Here is an 18,638-nt window from a genome sequence, read left to right on the forward strand (position 1 = left end):
GTGGCCTCACCAATACCCTGTATAACTGTAGCAATACTTCCCTGCTTTTATACTCCATCCCCTTTGCAATAAGGGTCAAGATTCCATTGGCCTTCCTGATCACTTACTGTACCTGCATACTATCCTTTTGTGTTTCATGCACAAGTACCCCCAGGTCCCGTTGTACTGCAATCTTTCTTCAGTTAAATAATAATTTGCTCTTTGATTTTTTCTGCCAAAGTGCATGACCTCACACTTTCCAACATTATACTCCATCTGCCAAATTTTTGCCCATTCACCTAGCCTGTCTATGTCCTTTTGCAGATTTTTTGTGTCCTTCTCACACATTGCTTTTTCTCCCATCTTTGTATCATCAGCAAACTTGGCTACGCTACGCTCAGTCCCTTCTTCCAAGTCATTAATATAGATTGTAAATAGTTGGGGTCCCAGCACTGATCCCTGTGGCACCCCACAAGTTACTGATTGCCAACCAGAGAATGAACCATTTATCCCGACTCTCTGTTTTCTGTTAGTTAGCCAATCCTCTATTCATGCTAATATAGTATCCCCAACCCCGTGAACTTTTATCTTGTGCAGTAACCTTTTATGTGGCACCTTGTGAAATGCCTTCTGGAAGTCCAGATACACCACATCCACTGGTTCCCCTTTATCCACCCTGTTCGTTACATCCTCAAAGAATTCCAGCAAATTTGTCAAACATGACTTCCCCTTCATAAATCCATGCTGACTCTGCCTGACCAAATTTTGCTTTTCCAAATGTCCTGCTACTGCTTCTTTAATAATGGACTCCAACAATTTCCCGACCACAGCTGTTAGGCTAACTGGTCTATAGTTTCCTGCTTTTTGTCTGCCTCCTTTTTTAAATAGGGACGTTACATTTGCAGTTTCTTTGAACATTACGTCCTTCTGAGGACTGCAGTAGCTATTCTGCATCATAAAGTCAACTATGATTTTTATTTTTCAAAATGCACAAAAAAAGTATAAATTCCAACATCTTGCAGTCGAGAACACCAGTTTCATTCTTTTATATTCAAGCCTCTAGGTCATCCCGTGTCTCATTGAGATATTTACATTTCTATTCAAACTGCCTGGAACCACTCAATCTATTTCTATATTCATATATATTTCAAATGTTTTTCCAGTGCAGTGCTATATATTTCTAATTTCAAATGCATTTCAGTGTGGTAGTTCACAAGTTTATCAGTACTCTAAAATGGCACTATTACAATTATGTATGCTTGCTGGGTATTCCTCATTAGTCAATGTCTGCCCTTGCTGATAGTAGGCTCCCGAGGTATGGAAGGTGGTCCACATTGTCCAAGGCCGCGCCGTGCATTTTGATGACTGGGGGACAGTGCTGTATAATGGGGTCAGGTTGGTGGACGACCTTTGTCTTACGGATGTTTATTGTAAGGCCCATGCTTTCATACGCCTCAGTGAAGATGTTGACAATGGCTTGGAGTTCAGCCTCTGAATGTGCGCAGATGCAAGCGTCATCTGCTTACTGTAGTTCGACGACAGAGGATGGGACGGTCTTGGATTTAGCCTGGAGGCTTATGGTCTACAGGGCTGTAGTGATAACCGTCCTCCTGTATGGCTCAGAGACGTGGACCATATACAGTTGACACCTCAAATCGCTGGAGAAATACCACCAACGATGTCTCCGTAAGATCCTGCAAATCCCCTGGGAGGATATACGCACCAACGTCAGTGTTCTCGACCAGGCCAACATCCCCAGCATCGAAGCACTGACCACACTCGACCAGCTCCATTGGGTGAGCCTCATTGTCTGCATACCCAACACAAGACCCCCAAAGCAAGCACTCTACTCAGAAACTCCTATATGCCAAGCGTGCCCCAGGTGGGCAGAGGAAACGTTTCAAGAACACCCTCAAAGCCTCCTTGATAAAGTGCAACATCTCCACCGACACCTGGGAATCCCTGGCCAAAGATCACACTAAGTGGAGGCAGAGCATGCGGAAGGGCGCTGAGCATCTCGAGTCTCGCTGCCGAAAGCATGCAGAAAATAAGCGCAGGCAGCGGAGCGGCTGCAAACCAGACTCCCCACCCGCCCTTTCCTTCAACCACTGTCTGTCCCACCTGTGACAGAGACTGTAATTCCTGTATTGGACTGTACAGTCACCTGAGAACTCACTTTTAGAGTGGAAGCAAGTCTTCCTCGATTTCGAGGGACTGCCTATCATGATGATGATGAGATAATTCCTCATTAGTAACTTTTATCATTAGGTGTGAATGGTACTGGCAACAGGCTTCTCTGAGATTTAGTTCTGCAAGTTATATTCTTTGACCTGTACAACAAATGGCATAGTTAATATGCTATGAGCGGTTTGCTTGCACTGGACTTTCGATCAGAAGGACCTAAAACCTACCTGTCACTTGAAGTTACTTGTCTCAGTTAATTGAGTTTTGTCATTAGTTGGAGCACCAGTTGTATCTGGACATTCTTTTTATTTGTGGGGAGGAAGGGGCGGAGGGCTGTTCCAAAATGATTTCCAACCAGTGGATTAATTTAACATGTAGGCAAACACAGCAGCCAATTTACCCCACAAGGAGAAAGTCAACCATTATCTACAATGCTCTGACTCAGAAGTGAGACTTCTCATAGAAACATATAAAATACTGACGGAACTGGACAGGTTAGATGCAGGAAGAATGTTTCCGATGCTGGGGAAGTCCAGAACCAGAGGACACAGTCTAAGGATAAGGGGTAAGCTGTTTAGGACTCAGATGAGGAGAAACTTCTTCACTCAGAGAGTTGTTAATCTGTGGAATTCTCTACCGCAGAGAGTTGTTGAGGCCAGTTTGTTGGATATATTCAAGAGGGAGTTAGATATAGCCCTTACGGCTAAAGGGATCAAGGGGTATGGAGAGAAAGCAGGAAAGGGGTACAGAGGTGATGATCAGCCATGATCTTATTGAATGGCGGTGCAGGCTCAAAGGGCCGAAAGGCCTACTCCTGCACCTATTTTCTATGTTTCTATGTTTACCCATGTAGCTACGCTGACATTGAAGATAAAAGACAAGCCTGCAGCTAATCTTTCTATTTGAATAGAAGCCTCTGCCACCTGATTATGAAGCAACCTTGCTGACAGCAGCAGGAAAGTCAGTTACCTAATATTTCCAGATTCGGATAAAAATGTGATTAACTGAAGGGAAATACTTACCATAGTGGAATACTGTGCCAGCCCAGACCAGTGCACTCCACATCTGCAGTTAATAATTCACAGCCTTCATTCAACTCTACAATTAATTATTTATCATTAGATTATCAATTATTTCACTGCTGTTCTGTTAATGAGTCATTTTGTTGTAATTAATGAAGAAAACATGGGAATAAATTCTGTAGCAACGCAATTAGTTTTTTTAAGCACAGTTACCAGATGCATAAAGCATTCAGATGTTTTAAACTTGTAATCATCTTCCTACAAGACAAATGAATCAGAATGGAAAATAGTTTAATTTCAAAGCAACTTGATGTAAAATGTTTCAGAAAATGAAACCTCAAAATTAGTTACAGAAAAATACAGTAGTCTGCTAAAGAGCTCGTTGATACTGGTGGACATAGCAAGTCTCAGGCCATTCTGAATCAACAAAAGCTAAAGTTTATATAGAATTTTAAAAAAAATTTTAATGTACGGACATGGATTGATAAATATAAATCTGAATCATCCAGACGGTTTAATTTTCTGAAAAGATATGGCTCAGACTTTGCTGCTGGCTCAGAGAGTTTGATCAGTGAATAGCTGAGGCATACAGACCGGTAAAGTTCCAGGTTCAACTTGCTGAGTTGACCAATAGAAGTTTACTTCACAGAAGGAGCTCATTTGACGCATCATGTCTGTGCCAGCTGAAAAAGAACTATCCAGCCAGTCCCACTTTCCAGCTCTTGCTCCATAGCATATTCAAGTACTTTTAAAAATGTGGTGAGGGTTTCTGCCTCTCCCACTCTTTCAGGCAGTGAGTTCCAGACCCCCACTACCCTCTGGGTGAAAAAAGTTCTCCTCAACTCCTCTCTAATTGTTCTACCCATTACTTTAAATCCATGCCCCCTGGTATTGACCTTTCTGCTAGGGGAAATAGGTCCTTCCTATCCACTCTATCTAGGCCCCTCAATCAAGTATCCCCTCAGCCTCCTCTGTTCCAAAGAAAACAACCCCAGCCTATCCAATGTTTTCTCATAGCTAAAATGTTCCAGTCCTGGCAACATCCTCATATATCTCCTCTGTACCCTCCTGTAATGTGGTGAACCGAACTGTACATAGTACTCTAGCTGTGGCCTAACTAGTATTTTATACTGTTCCAGCATAACCTCCCTGCTCTTATATTGTATGCCTTGGCTAATGACGTATCCCGTATGCCTGTCCTGTCCTGCTACCTTCAGGGATATGTGGACATGCACTCCAAGGTCCCTCTGTTCCTCTACACTTCTCAGTACCCTAACATTTATTATGTATTTCCTTGCCTTGTTAGCCCTCGCCAAATGCATTATCTCTCACTTCTCTAGATTGAATTCCATTTGCCACTTTTCTGCTCACCCAATCGTTATCTTCCTGAAGTCTATTGCTTTCTTCCTCACTATCCAATCACACGGCCAATTTTTGTATCAACTGCAAACTTCTTAATTATGCCCCCTACATTGAGTTTAAATCATTGATGTATACCACTGGAAACAGCTTTCCAGTCACAAAACATCTGTCGACCATTATCCTTTGCTTCCTGCTACTGAGCCAATTTTGGATCCAACTTGCTACTTTTCCTTGCGTCCCATTGGCTTTTAGTTTCCTGACCAGTCTGCCATGTGGAACCTTGTCAAAAGCCTTGCTAAAGTCCATGTAAACTACATCAAATGCATTACTCTCATCAACCCTCCTTGTTACTGCCTCAAAAAATGTAATCAAGTTCGTCAGACACGATCTTCCTTTGACAAATCCATGCTGACTGTCCTTGATTAATCCGTGCCTTTCAAAAATGACAATTAATATTGTCCCTCAGAATTTTTTCCAACAATTTGCCCACCACCGAGGTTAGGCTGACTGGCCTGTAATTACTCGATTTAACCCTTTCTCCCCTTTTTGAATGACAGTACAACATTAGCAGTCCACCACACCTGAGAGGATTGAAAAATCATGGTCAGAGCCTCTGCTCTTTCCTCCCTTGCTTCTCTTAACAGCCTGGCATACATTTCATCTGGGCCTGGCAATTTATCTACTTTCAGAAATGCTAAACCCATTAATACTTCCTCTCTCACTATGTTCATCTCATCTAATATTTCACACTCCTCCTCCTCCTCCTCAACTGCAATGTCTGTATCGTCCCTCTCTTTTGTGAAGACAGGCGCAAAGTATTTATTAAGAACCATACCCAGGGTCTGCTGCCTCCACACACAAGCTTCCATTTTGGTCTCTAATAGGCCCTACTCTTTCTTTAGTTATCCTCTTGCTCTTTATGTATTTATAAAACCATATTTAGGTTTTCCATTATTTCACTTGAAATATTTTTTCATGCTCTCTCTTTGCTTTCCCCATTTCCTTTTTAATTTCACCCCTCCACTTTTTAAACTCCTCTAGGCTTTCTGCAGTATTTAGCTCTCGGTATCTGACATAAGCCTCCCTTTTTTGCCTTACCCTGCCCTGTAAGCCCCTTGAATTCCAGAGGGCTCTAGATTTAGGAATCCAACCATTTTTCTTTGTGGGCACATTTGCTCTGAACTCTCACTATCTTCTCCTTGAATGCCTCCCACTGATCTGACACTGATTTACCTTCAAGTAGCGGTTTCCAGTCTACTTTTGCTAAATCATGGGACCGAAATTCACCGTCCCCAAAGGCACGGCTACCGCGGAGTTTGGGCAGTCGATCGAAAAGATCAATCGGCCGCCGCGGTCAGGTACTTTTCCCTCCCCGAGCCACATTCAGCTCGGGGAGGATTTCAGCGGTGTCCACTTCCACCGGAAATGGCGCGGTGAAGCCACTGTAAATGAAGGTTTCCAGCGGTGAGCTCTGCAGTATGCGGGCCGCTGGAAAGGGACTACCACAGCGAAATTCACCGAGGAAAATGTAGGACTTTTCCCGGCAGTGCCCCCACGAGGTTTTCGATACCGAGCTCGAACACGACCCATTGAGGCCCTTTGGTAGGTGAAAAGTTTTATTAATTATTAGTGTGTTTATTTCATTTGCCAGCATCCGTATTGTTTATCTTTTCATATAGTTTTATTAATTGTTTTGGCTTCATTAAACCTGCTGAGTGCTGCTCAGAGGTTTGCACATACCCCCGTACTTTTGTACAACCTACAGGTCTGACTCTGTAGTGGAGGCCTGTGGGCTGCAGAGACCTGCTTGGCAGGGTTCACCCTGAGGATGGGAGGAGTGTTGGGAGGGCGACACCTGGTACACCTGCTCAGAAGCAGGGCAGCACGCAGGAGAAGGCGTCGCCATCAGCACTGTGCAGACAGGCAGCGGGCAAGGGAGGTAGCAGCCACGCTTCGTTCATTCTGCGCCAGACCAGTGTGCCCGCCGTCTTCACCGACCCGAATCAGGATTGCAGTTGGCTGCTTGGGGACAAGGGATATCCCCTGTCCACTTGGCTGCTCACTCCACTGCGGAACACCCGGACAGCGCCAGGGCATGCATACAATGACGCTCATTGTGTCACCAGGTGCATCATCGAGCAGTGCATAGGCTTCCTTACGCAGAGATTCCGGTGCCTGGACCGCTCTGGTGGCACCTTGCAGTACTCTCCTCAACGGGTCTCCATAATCGTCGTGGTCTGCTGCATGCTGCACAACCTGGCCATCATGAGGAGACAGCCACTGGAGGTCGAGCCAACAGTACCACCTCAGGAGGAGGAGGAGGAGGAGGAAGAGGAGGATCCCCATCGCCCCAGAGCTAGGAGGCATCGACCCATCGCCACCCTGGAAGGGCCAGGTGCAGACTGGTTAGCACCCTCCTGGGAGGGTGCATCCTCACATATATGGAGGTGCCTGATAATCTCCCTCCTTGCATTATGTACTGCCTGTCTGCCAGGTCTCCCCATGTCAGGAAACAGTATTCTTCTTCTGCCCTCTACACTGTCCATCAGTGTCTCCAGCTCCATATCAGTGAATCTGTTGCACCTCTTACACCAGCCATCCTTCGAACCTCCTTCCCCCCTCAGGGCCTTGCTGTAAACCCTGGCCTTTAAAAAGACCAGGGATCAGCTAGCTCATTAGAAACCCTTACCTGCATGCTAAATTTCTCAGTGGTGATAACGCTCAAATTAAGACAGCCACACTGCTGAAAAATCCACTTTGGAAGGGTTAATTAGTGCTGGAACCCATTTGTTCACATTTGGAGCTGAATACGGGGTGGCCCAACCACTCAAAAATGTCAGCATTAATGGCCACAAAAAGGTGGGGCGAGCACCAGCTTTCCAGCGGTACTGAATTTCGGGCCCCAAATCTCAGCTTAGTAAAATTGGTCTTTCCCCAATCGAAAACTTTTACTCCTGATCTATCTTTGTCCTTTTCCATAACTACACTAAATCTAACTAAATTATGATCACTAGTACCAAAATGCTCTTCCAAAGAAACCCCTTCCACCTGCCAAGCTTCATTCACTAAAACTAAGTCCAGAACCACCCCCTCTCTTGTTGGGCTGGCTACGTACTGTCTAAAAAAGTTCTCCTGAATGTATTTTAAGAATTCTGCACGCTCTATACATTTTACACTGATTCCATTCCAGTTAATATTATCATAGTTGAAATCCCTTACTATTGCTGCCCTGTAGTTTTTAACTTCTCAGAAATGTGTCTACATATTTGATCTTCTATCTCCCTCTGACTATTTGGGGGTCTATATTACACTCCCAGCCATAAAATGTTTCCTTTTTTGTTCTTCAGTTCAACCCATATCGCTTCAATTGATGATCCTTCTAACACATCATCCCTTCTCACAGCTGTAATTGATTCCTTAACCAATATTGTGACCCCTTCCTTTTTGTTAATCCCCCTCTCTATCTCATCTGAAACCCTATGCCCTCACCTCCTCTGCCTTATTCACCAGACTCCTTGCATTAAAGTATATACCATTAAGCACTGCCAAACCCTTTGTTGTCTGTTTTCTAGTCTTTGTTTCCTCTCCCTTCCAAAATCACTTAAGAATTTACTGCCTTCCATTTCCAGCTTTGCTTCTTTCCCTTTTGAATCTACGCTCAGGTTCGCATCCCCTTCCTAGTTTAACCCCATCCCAATAGCTCTAGCAAACCTCCCCTTAAGGATATTGGTCCTAACCTTGTTGAGGTGCAACCCATCCCCATTGTACAGGTCCAACCTCCCCAGAACCAGTCCCAATGCCTCAGGAATCTAAAGCTCTCCGTCTTTGCACCATCTCTCCAGCCACGCATTCATCTGCTCTGTCCTCCTATTTCTGTACTCACTCGTGCATGGCAACGGGAGTAATCTGGAAATTTGAGATCTTGCTTATTAATCTTTCCTAGCTCACTAAAATCTGCCTGCAGGACCTCCTCCCTCTTTCTACCTATATCATTGGTACCAATATGGACCATGACCTCAAGCTGTTCACCCTCCCCCCTCAGAATGTTCTACAGCCATGCTGACATCCTTGCCCCAGGCACCAGGAAGGCAACATACCATCCTGGAGTCACATGTGAGGCCACAGAAATGCCTGTCTGTTCCCCTAACTATTGAATCTCCTTTCACTTGCTTTTCTGACCTTCCTCCTCCCCCACCCTATACAACTGAGCCACCCATGGTGCCATCTACTTGGCTGTGGCTGTACTCCCCAGAAGAACCATTACCAGTATTCAGAACAGATTACCGGTTGGAGAGCGAGATGCACGCCAAGAACTCCTGCACTACATGCCTGGTCCTCCTTGTTTGTCTGGCAGTCACCCATTCCCTCTCTGCCTGCAAACTTTTAAGCTGCGGGGTGACCACGTCCTGAAACGTGCTATCTAGGAAGCTCTCAACCTCGCAGATGCACCGCAGTGATGCCAGCCACTACTCAAGCTCCGAAACCCGGAGCTCAAGCTCCTCCAGCTGACAACACTTCCTGCACATGTGGTTGTCCAGGACCCGAGAAGCATCTTGGATTTCCCACATGGCACAGGATGTACATTCGACAGTCCTGCCATGCCTCTCTTTAATAGACAAACTAAACTTCAGTTTAACTCATTGACCTAACTTAGAAGGAAGACAAACATTTACTCAAGATTAACAAGAACCACATAGATATTAAACACAAAGGGTCCAAGTTTGGTCAAACCTAAGTTCTGCCCATGTACTGTCGAAAGGACCGCTAAGATCCTGACGGTACTTTGAGCAGAAGTTTGGTGGAAAAATGGGTAAAAAAAACTCCCAGCGGAACAAATGGGCCTTACACGCCAATTCTGGGTGGCAGTGGGTGGTAGGTCGGATTCTGGGCAGCAAATGTGATCGTCAGCAAAGTAACGCCAAGGCGGGAAACGGGAAAAAAACATTTTCAACAAATGGAAAAAAAACCTTTACAAATCCTTCAGATCTCCCTAGCCACTAAAATCACTGCAAAAAAAAATGAAGAAAACAAGTGCACTAACCTTTTTTTGCAGGTCTTCATACTTACCATTCAGGTAAGACCTGCCTCCACGCAGCAGTCTTTTCTGCTGCTGGAGCGGAGGACTGCCCAGACCAAACTGGGGAGTGAGCGGGTGGGAGGACTTTTGTCGGCGTTGCATGCCGGCGCACGCCAGCTTACACTCCCCAGCAGTCTTCTCTCCCCCTCGGTGTGAGGGCCTCACCAAACTCGCTCGGAGGAGAGAGCACCCAGAAAACAGGGAGACCGCCGAGTGGTAGAAAGTCCACCAAATTCGAGCCCAAATAAACTATGTATTAGATATCTAGATATTTAACTTAGAGTCCTTCTTTTGAGTTAGACGTGAGAAACTATCTTCCTCCTCTCCACCAATTCCAACTACACCAAAATCTTCCACTCTGCTTGCAATCCACACCAATTGTGATATTATCCAGCTCTGCCTCCAAACTCTGTGCTTTTGCAGACTAGTGCCTAATATATACCTTTTGAGAGTCAAGCAAGTTACAACTTCCTAATCAGCTTCTAGCTCACAACTCTTTTTTAACTACCGGCAATTAAGTCAACAACCAATAAACCTGTAAATTAACAAAAAACATTTAAAGGAACCTTAATAAATAAAATTAAAATTTTGTTCCCGTTTGTGATGAAGCACTCCAGTATTCCGGTGGCCACTGGTTGCGGAAGGCCTCGAGCACACCAGTGGACACCACGTGCTCCATCTCCAGGGATACCTGGGCATGAACATAGCCGCGGAAGAGAGGCAGGCAGTCGGACTGAATGACCCCCTCAACCACCCGCTGCCAGGACCTGCTAATGGCCACTTTGCTTCTTGCTCACAGCTTTTACCACCTAGTCAAGCAACCACTTACAGTTGATAGCTGTTAACTGCTAACTACCACTGACCATACAGTTTCTTTATGTTACAAGACAAAGCTAAATTCCAATCTCAGCCAGTGAGGTCCTAGGGTTCCTGCAATTAGTCTTAGCGTCCCTGGGCTGGAGAGGAGGAAATCAGGTAGCCCTACCCCTTCTGATTGCTATCCAGAAAACTCCTGTTAGAAATGCACATGTCTGGTCATCGAGTAAGGATAGGATCAGGCCCTAATATGGTCATGTCGGCTGACACTTGTTGGTTACACATAAAGAATGGCCAGTTGGGTGATGTACTGATGGTTGATTGACCATTGTGAAAATATAACTCCGCTCAGAGTCAATACTTTAAGGTATGGAGGGCAGTGAAGAAACTTGTCAAGAGAAGGAACAAAAGAAATACAGTTGAACATCCCAAGACACTTAACAGAGGGGCGAGCAGAAACAATAGGCAAAAGGAATAAAGGACTGGATACTGGGCCATGGGGCAAGAGTTAGGAGTCTTGACTGAAAGATTGGTTGAAAAGAAGGGTTTTGAGTAGGTTTTTAAAGGCAGAGCGAGGAGGAGTTGCATCGGGGTTTAGGATGGGAGTGCTAAAGAGTTGCGCCAATACTATTAAGGAGGAAGGAAGTAGTTTTGGTGATGGATAGATTGTGCAAGGCCTCACAGCGTAGGAATGAAGGGGGAGTCAATTTTCAAGTCCTTATCCATATTCAGATTTCCATTATGAATACCTGTCTAATATCTGAAAATCCTGTAGCAAGTAGAACAAATTATCTGCCCAGGTAACATAAATCTTCATCATTCACTAGAACTAGACCCTTCTGGAGTGCTGCTATAGGTTGCCACACTGTATTTATTCTGGTGCATTTACGTTCTTCTGAAAACCAGAACAGAGCTTTGCCTAATCAATGCCACAATTCTGGAAAAAATATCAATTCCTTTTTAAGACCTACTTATCGAGTCTAGCATGTCCGACTTCGTCCGACCATGTTTTTTCTTCATCAGTAGAAATAAAACATTTCTGGAAAATTATTCTGCAAGCTCTAATCACCCTCACTTTATGTATGCTCCAAGAACCACTTCACATTAAAAGGTAATAACATTGCAATAAAATACAAGATCAGAAACTGCAACTTCTTTATAACTGACTGCCATATGCTCTATTTATGTAAGTGAAGTGTTGAATACCATAGATAAACACAAATTCTAGATAATCATTTAACCACATATGGTGCCGCCCCATGACTCCAATTCACTTTGCTGATATAATTGGCACACTCTATGAATGCCAACGCAGTCACATTAAGAAATTAAACTGGTTCCCTTGTAGCAGAATAATGATTCAGGATTTCTGGTTCCCTAGTTGCTTGAAGAGGCTCATTTACAAATACCATGTGTTTTGCGTAATAACAGTCCTATTGCATGTTGTTTAGAAGCAAACAATAAATAAGTGATTATTTAATTAGTTTATTACTAATTCTTAACATGTTTCCTCATATTCTTCACTGCAGTCCGCCTTCTCCACCTTCTTACATAGAAAATAGGTGCAGGAGTAGGCCATTCGGCCCTTCGAGCCTGCACCGCCATTCAATGAGTTCATGGCTGAACATGCAACTTCAGTACCCCATTCCTGCTTTCTCGTCATACCCCTTTATCCCCCTAGTAGTAAGGACTACATCTAACTCCTTTTTGAATATATTTAGTGAATTGGCCTCAACAACTTTCTGTGGTAAAGAATTCCACAGGTTCACCACTCTCTGGGTGAAGAAGTTTCTCCTCATCTCAGTCCTAAATGGCTTCCCCCTTATCCTTATACTGTGACCCCTGGTTCTGGACTTCCCCAACATTGGGAACATTCTTCCTGCATCTAACCTGTCTAAACCCGTCAGAATTTTAAACGTTTCTATGAGATCCCCTCTCATTCTTCTGAACTCCAGTGAATACAAGCCCAGTTGATCCAGTCTTTCTTGATAAGTCAGTCCCGCCATCCCGGGAATCAGTCTGGTGAACCTTCGCTGCACTCCCTCAATAGTAAGAATGTCCTTCCTCAAGTTAGGAGACCAAAACTGTACACAATACTCCAGGTGTGGCCTCACCAAGGCCCTGTACAACTGTAGTAACACCTCCCTGCCCCTGTACTCAATAATGTTTTCAAGTCTGGCATTCTGGAAAAAATTGATTCGTTCATCGATTTAGCTCATCAACTGGGAAAGCTGGGATCATATTATTGGGCATCCAGAGCTTAGACCTGTTGCTTGCCCAAAATGTTCTGTGCTATCATGTGACAAGGCAATGACATAGATGCAGAGGATGATGGCACTCTGTCTAAAAAGAAATGTAAATTAAGTGGTTGCCCATAGCCCATGATCAGCACAGACATGTATGCATCACCCATATAAAAGGGATACTGCCTGGAAGACTCATTCAATCATTTTAGTGCTAGCCTTCTGAGGCAAAATAGATTTTTGCCGAGGTTGAATCAGTATCATGCAAGGTACTTCTCAAGGAAGGGAACACGTCAGTTCAGTTCTAGGCATACTAGTTATGACGAACTTTTATAAGAGTATTCATAAAGCTGTCAACAAAGGAAGCTCTAGGGGTTAATTAACTGGAATAGTTCCATTCATTGACAAGCATCTTAGACCATTAAACAATACTGTTTCCATTCAATGTTGATGAATAGCTATTTTGGTGTAAGTAAATCATGAGAGGCGTATTGTCTGCTGCCTCTATTTCAGGATTTATGGGAATGTTACAAGACCCCTGCTCAGTTCAAAGGTTAGTGATTTTGAAAAGAAAGCAGGGACTCTGATTGGCTGGAGCCCTCTCTGATCAACTCGCACTAAAATTCATAAATATAGTTGGTTGTGAAGGAAATTGAGGTCTGTGCTATTTTAAATGATAAAATTCCTATGTTATATCTTTTTAGTGTTAGCCATTACTCAGTTGGTAGCACCCTCGCCTTTGAGTCAGAAGGTTGTGGTTCAAGTCCCACTCCAGAGACTTGAGCACAAAAATCTAGATTGACACTCCAATGTGGTGCTGAGGAAATGCTGCACTGTCGGAGATGCCGTGTTTCGAATGAGACCTCAAACCCAGGCCCCGTCTGTTCTCTGAAGTGGATATAAAATATTCCATGGCACTATTTCGAAGAAGAACAGGGGAATTATCCCCAGTGTCCTGGCCAATAATTATCCCTCAATCTGGTCATTATCACATTGCTGTTTGTGGGAGCTTGCTGTGCTTAAATTGGCTGCTGCGTTTCCTACATTACAACATTGACTACACTTCAAAAGTATTTAATTGGCTGTAAAGTGCTTTGGGACGTCCGGTGGGCATGAAGGACGCTATATAAATGCAAGATTTTCTTTCAGTTAAATTATAGGGCAGGGCACTAAGATTTTTAAATTGGAAGCCATGAGTGCTGTTTCTATTAAATGTTATTTTGTCCTTTTGGCTTGAGTGCTGGTAGTTAAAGCAAATATACAGTCAGAGAGATGATGGGATGACAAGCTGTAGTCAATTTCATCTGCAATGCTAAAAACAAGCTTGATACAGTCTGTCATCGGAGGCAGCCGGTGAAATTAACTAAACTGTTTGATAGGCGAGTCGGGCGATCTATGGGAAAAAAATCCAAGGCGCTTGATCTGGTGATGGGCGAGTAAAGAGATGGGCATGGCAGTCCATGTTTTATCTGCCTAGAAAATAAAATTGATTAAAAACTCCATTCCTGATTTGAGATTTCTTCAAATAAACTGGCTTAGCGAGCCTGTTGATTCTTTGTTTCTGAGCTTTGAGAAGCTACACAAACCAAATATGTGTGAGTGTCTACGTTAGTTTGTTTAGTTCACATGTTTGAACCAAATATACAACTCACTGTGGCAAAATGGAACTCCATGGAGTTCAAAAATACCATGAGACTGAGTTATAAGTATTCTGGGAAAGGAATTTTCAAATGCTTTGTTATTTTGGTCTCAGAAAGCAATTTTAAGTAATGGTGTATTTATCTGTAGACTTATTTTACTTCTGTATAATTTTCTATTTTCCCCAAAAATCTGATTTCATATTTTATCCTGTTATATGTTCTGGCAGCATGCTCATTTTTGGCTTATTGCAGAGACCAGGAGGACATGGTTAGCAACCAGTATTATTTCCAGCGTAACCAGAATGTTATAAAGCAAGATTATTTAGGCCTGAGGCTTGCTACATTTCTTTCACACCATGATTATTTTATAGGAGACATGTGCCTGCCTAGAGAAACTACCTTTAGCAGTGAGCATGGGTAAAGAGTGTTGGAGGGCACCCAAATTGTAGCACAGGTTACAGAGAATCATGCTTTTATCCAAGTTTGCTGTCCACTTACATGTTGCTTCTTCAATTGCAGCCCGTTCAGTTACCCGGCCAATTCAGATAAGTATCCAATTGTATTTTCAATGATACTGACATCTTTTCCTTTAAAATTTCACATTGGAAAAAGTTTGTTCAGTTAGACATGATCAGCACTGTCATCACTCAGCAAATTACAGATCACGTAATTTCCTCCAAACTTAATGCAAAAGTGTTTGACTTTTAAAGTAACTCACATATACAATGCAGTCCTCATTTTTATTTAATCTGGTTTCAGTTTGAATAGGTACAGTGTGGAGCTGAAAAGTGAGGTTCAATGCTTTCTAAAGTGCTGCTGAACAAGTATTGTAATAATACTGCACCAGTCAGCACCTTTGGGAGAGGAACAGAGAAAAACACCAGAACATATGATATACATCTGTGGCTTTTGCATATGAATCAGTTCCTATCTTCTTTCAAGCAGGAAAAAAGGGTAAAAAAACAAACTTAAATGCACTGTGTCTAAATGCACATAGCATTTGTAACAAAATAGATGAGTTGACGGCACAAATCGAGACAAATGGGTATGATCTGATAGCCATTACAGAGATGTGGTTGCAAGGTGACCAGGACTGGGAATTAAATATTCAGGGGTACTTTACAATCCGGAAGGTCAGACAGAAAGGAAAAGGAGGTGGGGTAGCTCTATTGATAAAGGATGGAATCACTGCAATAGTAAGAAACGATATTGGCTCAAATGATAAGGGTGTTGAAACAGTTTGGGTAGCGATAAGGAACAATAAGGGGGAGAAGTCACTGGTGGGCATAGTCTATAGGCTCCCTATCAGTAGCAATTCTGTTGGTCGGAGCATAAACCAGGAAATAGTGGGGGCTTGTAAAAAGGGAACAGCAATAATCATGGGTGATTTTAACCTCCATATTGATTGGACAAATCAAATTGGTCAGGGTAGCCTTGAGGAGGAGTTCATAGAGTGCATAAGGGACGGGTTCCTTGAGCGGTATGTAACGGAACCAACCAGGGGCAGACTATCTTAGATCATTTTCTGCAGCAGGGCATCTGATGGCATTGGCCATTAGTTAGATTTGCCTTTGTATGTTTCGGTTTTTATATTTTTTGCGTGAAAAGTGCGAGTTTCTAGGTGTTAATTACTGCTAATCAACCTCTCTAGCACTGAAAATTAAATATTACGAGGGAAACAGGGCATCTGGGACCTGAGTGAACAGGGCTAGCAACTACATATCTCCTTACCCAATCAGATTGAAGGATTGAGAAATAAGCAGGGGAACAACTGAGAAGGAAGTGTTAAATTAGAGTGGTTGAATTCAATATCCAATCAAGTACAGAAAGAGAAATAAAGAGAGTGAAAGAAAGATTGAATTAAGAGAGAGAGAAAGGAAAATAAATACAACTGTAAAAATTTAACATTTTTTAAAACTCTAACAAAAATGAAAACCTGATGGAATGAGACTGCACACTGTAATCGTTCATTTCATGTTAGGGAGCTTGATTGGCAGTAATTAACACTGATCACGTTGTTAAAAGGATACTTGGAGTCGAATAGACAAGACTTAACTTTCTATGGCGCGTTTAGTTCAGATTTACTGCACAAATACGGCAATTCTCACCAATCAATGTATTTTAATGGTGAGCCAGACAGCGAGATGCCATTTTCGTGAAGCTAACGGGGCAACGTCACAACGAGGAGAGCAACATTTGGATAACTGCGTTTAACCGCACACCTGTCCCTTGCTGTACCTTTGAGTATAAATAATGGCGAGCAACATAAGCCTCACCGTTAATTTGTGAGCAAAATCACACTGGGGCTTCAAGGTGTGGAGGCTAAGGCCCGGAAATCCCCAGGGGTATTTCAGTCTCCCACCGTAAATCTAGTTTCTCACTGAAAAATGGCAGGGGGCCATTACACCAGGTTCACCATTTCTGGGATTTTACAGCCACCCTGGTAAGTGGCAAAACTTCCACCCACCCCCTACAGAGAATTTGACATTGGGGGGGGAGTTTACAGCCAGAACCAGGAGTCACCCTACACCAGGAGTTCTCATTTCCTGAGCTCATTCGGGATCCAATGTAATACTGGAAGCTGATACAACCAGTGAGATGAGCTCCACCGACTGTTAAATGAGCAAGCAGCCTGGACCCCCCCAGAAACTACTAAAATATATTTGGTTAAATATCTCGATCAGCCCTGTAACACGGGGGCCAAAGGGGACATGGCTGAGGTTTTGGAACCATCGCCCCCCAGCCCACACACAATGGCGGGCAGGCACCAGATTTTCCAGTTCAACATGCCAGTCAGATGCCAGAGATGCAGCAACCTGCCTTAATCCAAACCTCAAAAGAGCAATCAATGAACCCATCAGTTCCAATTCCCGTATCTGTCATTTTTATGGCCTCTTTGAGTGACAGAGCAACTTTTAGTGCTGATCTATAACCAATTATGTGTCATAGTAACATTGGAAACAGGAGTAGACCAGTCAGTCCCTTGAGTTTGCTCTGCCATTCAGCTAGATCACAGCTGATCTGCACCTCAACTTCATTTACCCACCTTTGCTCCAGATGTAACAATAACTAATTATTGAAAATGAAAATATATATTTGTATATTTGTTTAAATATATATATATTTGTATAAACTTTACAAGAAACCTTTTTGAGCTCTGACTTTGTAACTTTGATGTACACTGCAAGTTAAAGCCCTGAATTAGTATAACAGATATTATGAACTCACTTTTGAATATCTTGTTCTAAGCTGAGGTTTGTATGTGTTGTGTTTCTTTGTTTTAGTTTCCACTATTGAAGAGAAACAATTTGTGGTGGGTGATAACAATGAATGAACAGCGTTGGCTCTCATTACCCCATTGAAACTAACCGTAACTTCAAGATGTAGCGCATGTGCATCCTAATGCGGAAATCCTGAAGTTGCAGTTAGTCATTGACTGCTCTGACACTGACTGTGCTGTGGACGCCCCCACCACCACTGCCTCCCCCTCTCTTCCCCCCCCCCCACACCCACTACCTCCCCACCTCCCCCAGTCCCACCTCCCCCCCACCCCACCTCCCCCCTCCCCCCCTCCCCCCCCCCCCACTCCCTCCTCCCCCGGCCACACCACCACAGATGGAAATTTGTGAAATCTGTGAAACTAACAGAGACTTCGGCTTTTCCATGGTAATATCGCAGTTAAATGCCCCATTAAAAGTTAGACCCTTTTGAATTAGGTGTAACTGGGATTTTAACAACGTATTGACTGCTAAACAAACTTTATGGCCCTGGAAAACTATTTTTAATTTTGTGGAGTGTCAAATTTATCCATTTTAATTCAAAAAAACATTTTTTAAAGAAACTTGTTCCTTTTAATTTCACATTTACCTTTTCCCCATGTGAGAGCTGTAATTTTTGTTTTGCTCTCTATAACATTTTTAAAAAGTTAAAATCAAAGGAGCTTCTTTCTTCACTTCCTGGTTCTCGGTCTGTGAGAATTCTGCATTGTGATTGGCTGCTTAGACAGCTTGTTGAAGTCACAGCAGCTCGCGTTAGGGACTCCCTATTATTTTACGCTGATTTCAACTGAACATCGGAAAAGCCTAACTTCTAACCACAGAGATCACGAGATCTTTATGGGAAGATTACTTCGAGGCCATCGGTGAATGCCTTTGCTTCTCCGCTGACTGCAAATTACGGGCCATTGTGTCCATGGTAAAAAGTAAAACGGGTTCTGAATCAGAAAAAAAAAGAATAAATTATCAACAGAAAGAAATGGGTAAAATTATAGAACAGTCTTGTTCAGTACCTTTGGCTGCATTGAAAGAAATATTCC

General features: G+C 43.2%; 1 protein-coding gene across 1 annotated transcript in view; it reads left to right on the forward strand.

Moving 5' to 3' along the window:
* The window catches only part of LOC139226930 (sodium- and chloride-dependent GABA transporter 1), a 77,010-nt gene that overhangs the window by 8,060 nt on the left and 50,312 nt on the right, over positions 1–18,638 (forward strand). The gene's annotated exons all lie outside the window — the stretch shown is intronic.

This window comes from Pristiophorus japonicus, chromosome 16, assembly GCF_044704955.1.
Source record: "Pristiophorus japonicus isolate sPriJap1 chromosome 16, sPriJap1.hap1, whole genome shotgun sequence".
Taxonomy (NCBI): Eukaryota; Metazoa; Chordata; class Chondrichthyes; family Pristiophoridae; genus Pristiophorus; species Pristiophorus japonicus.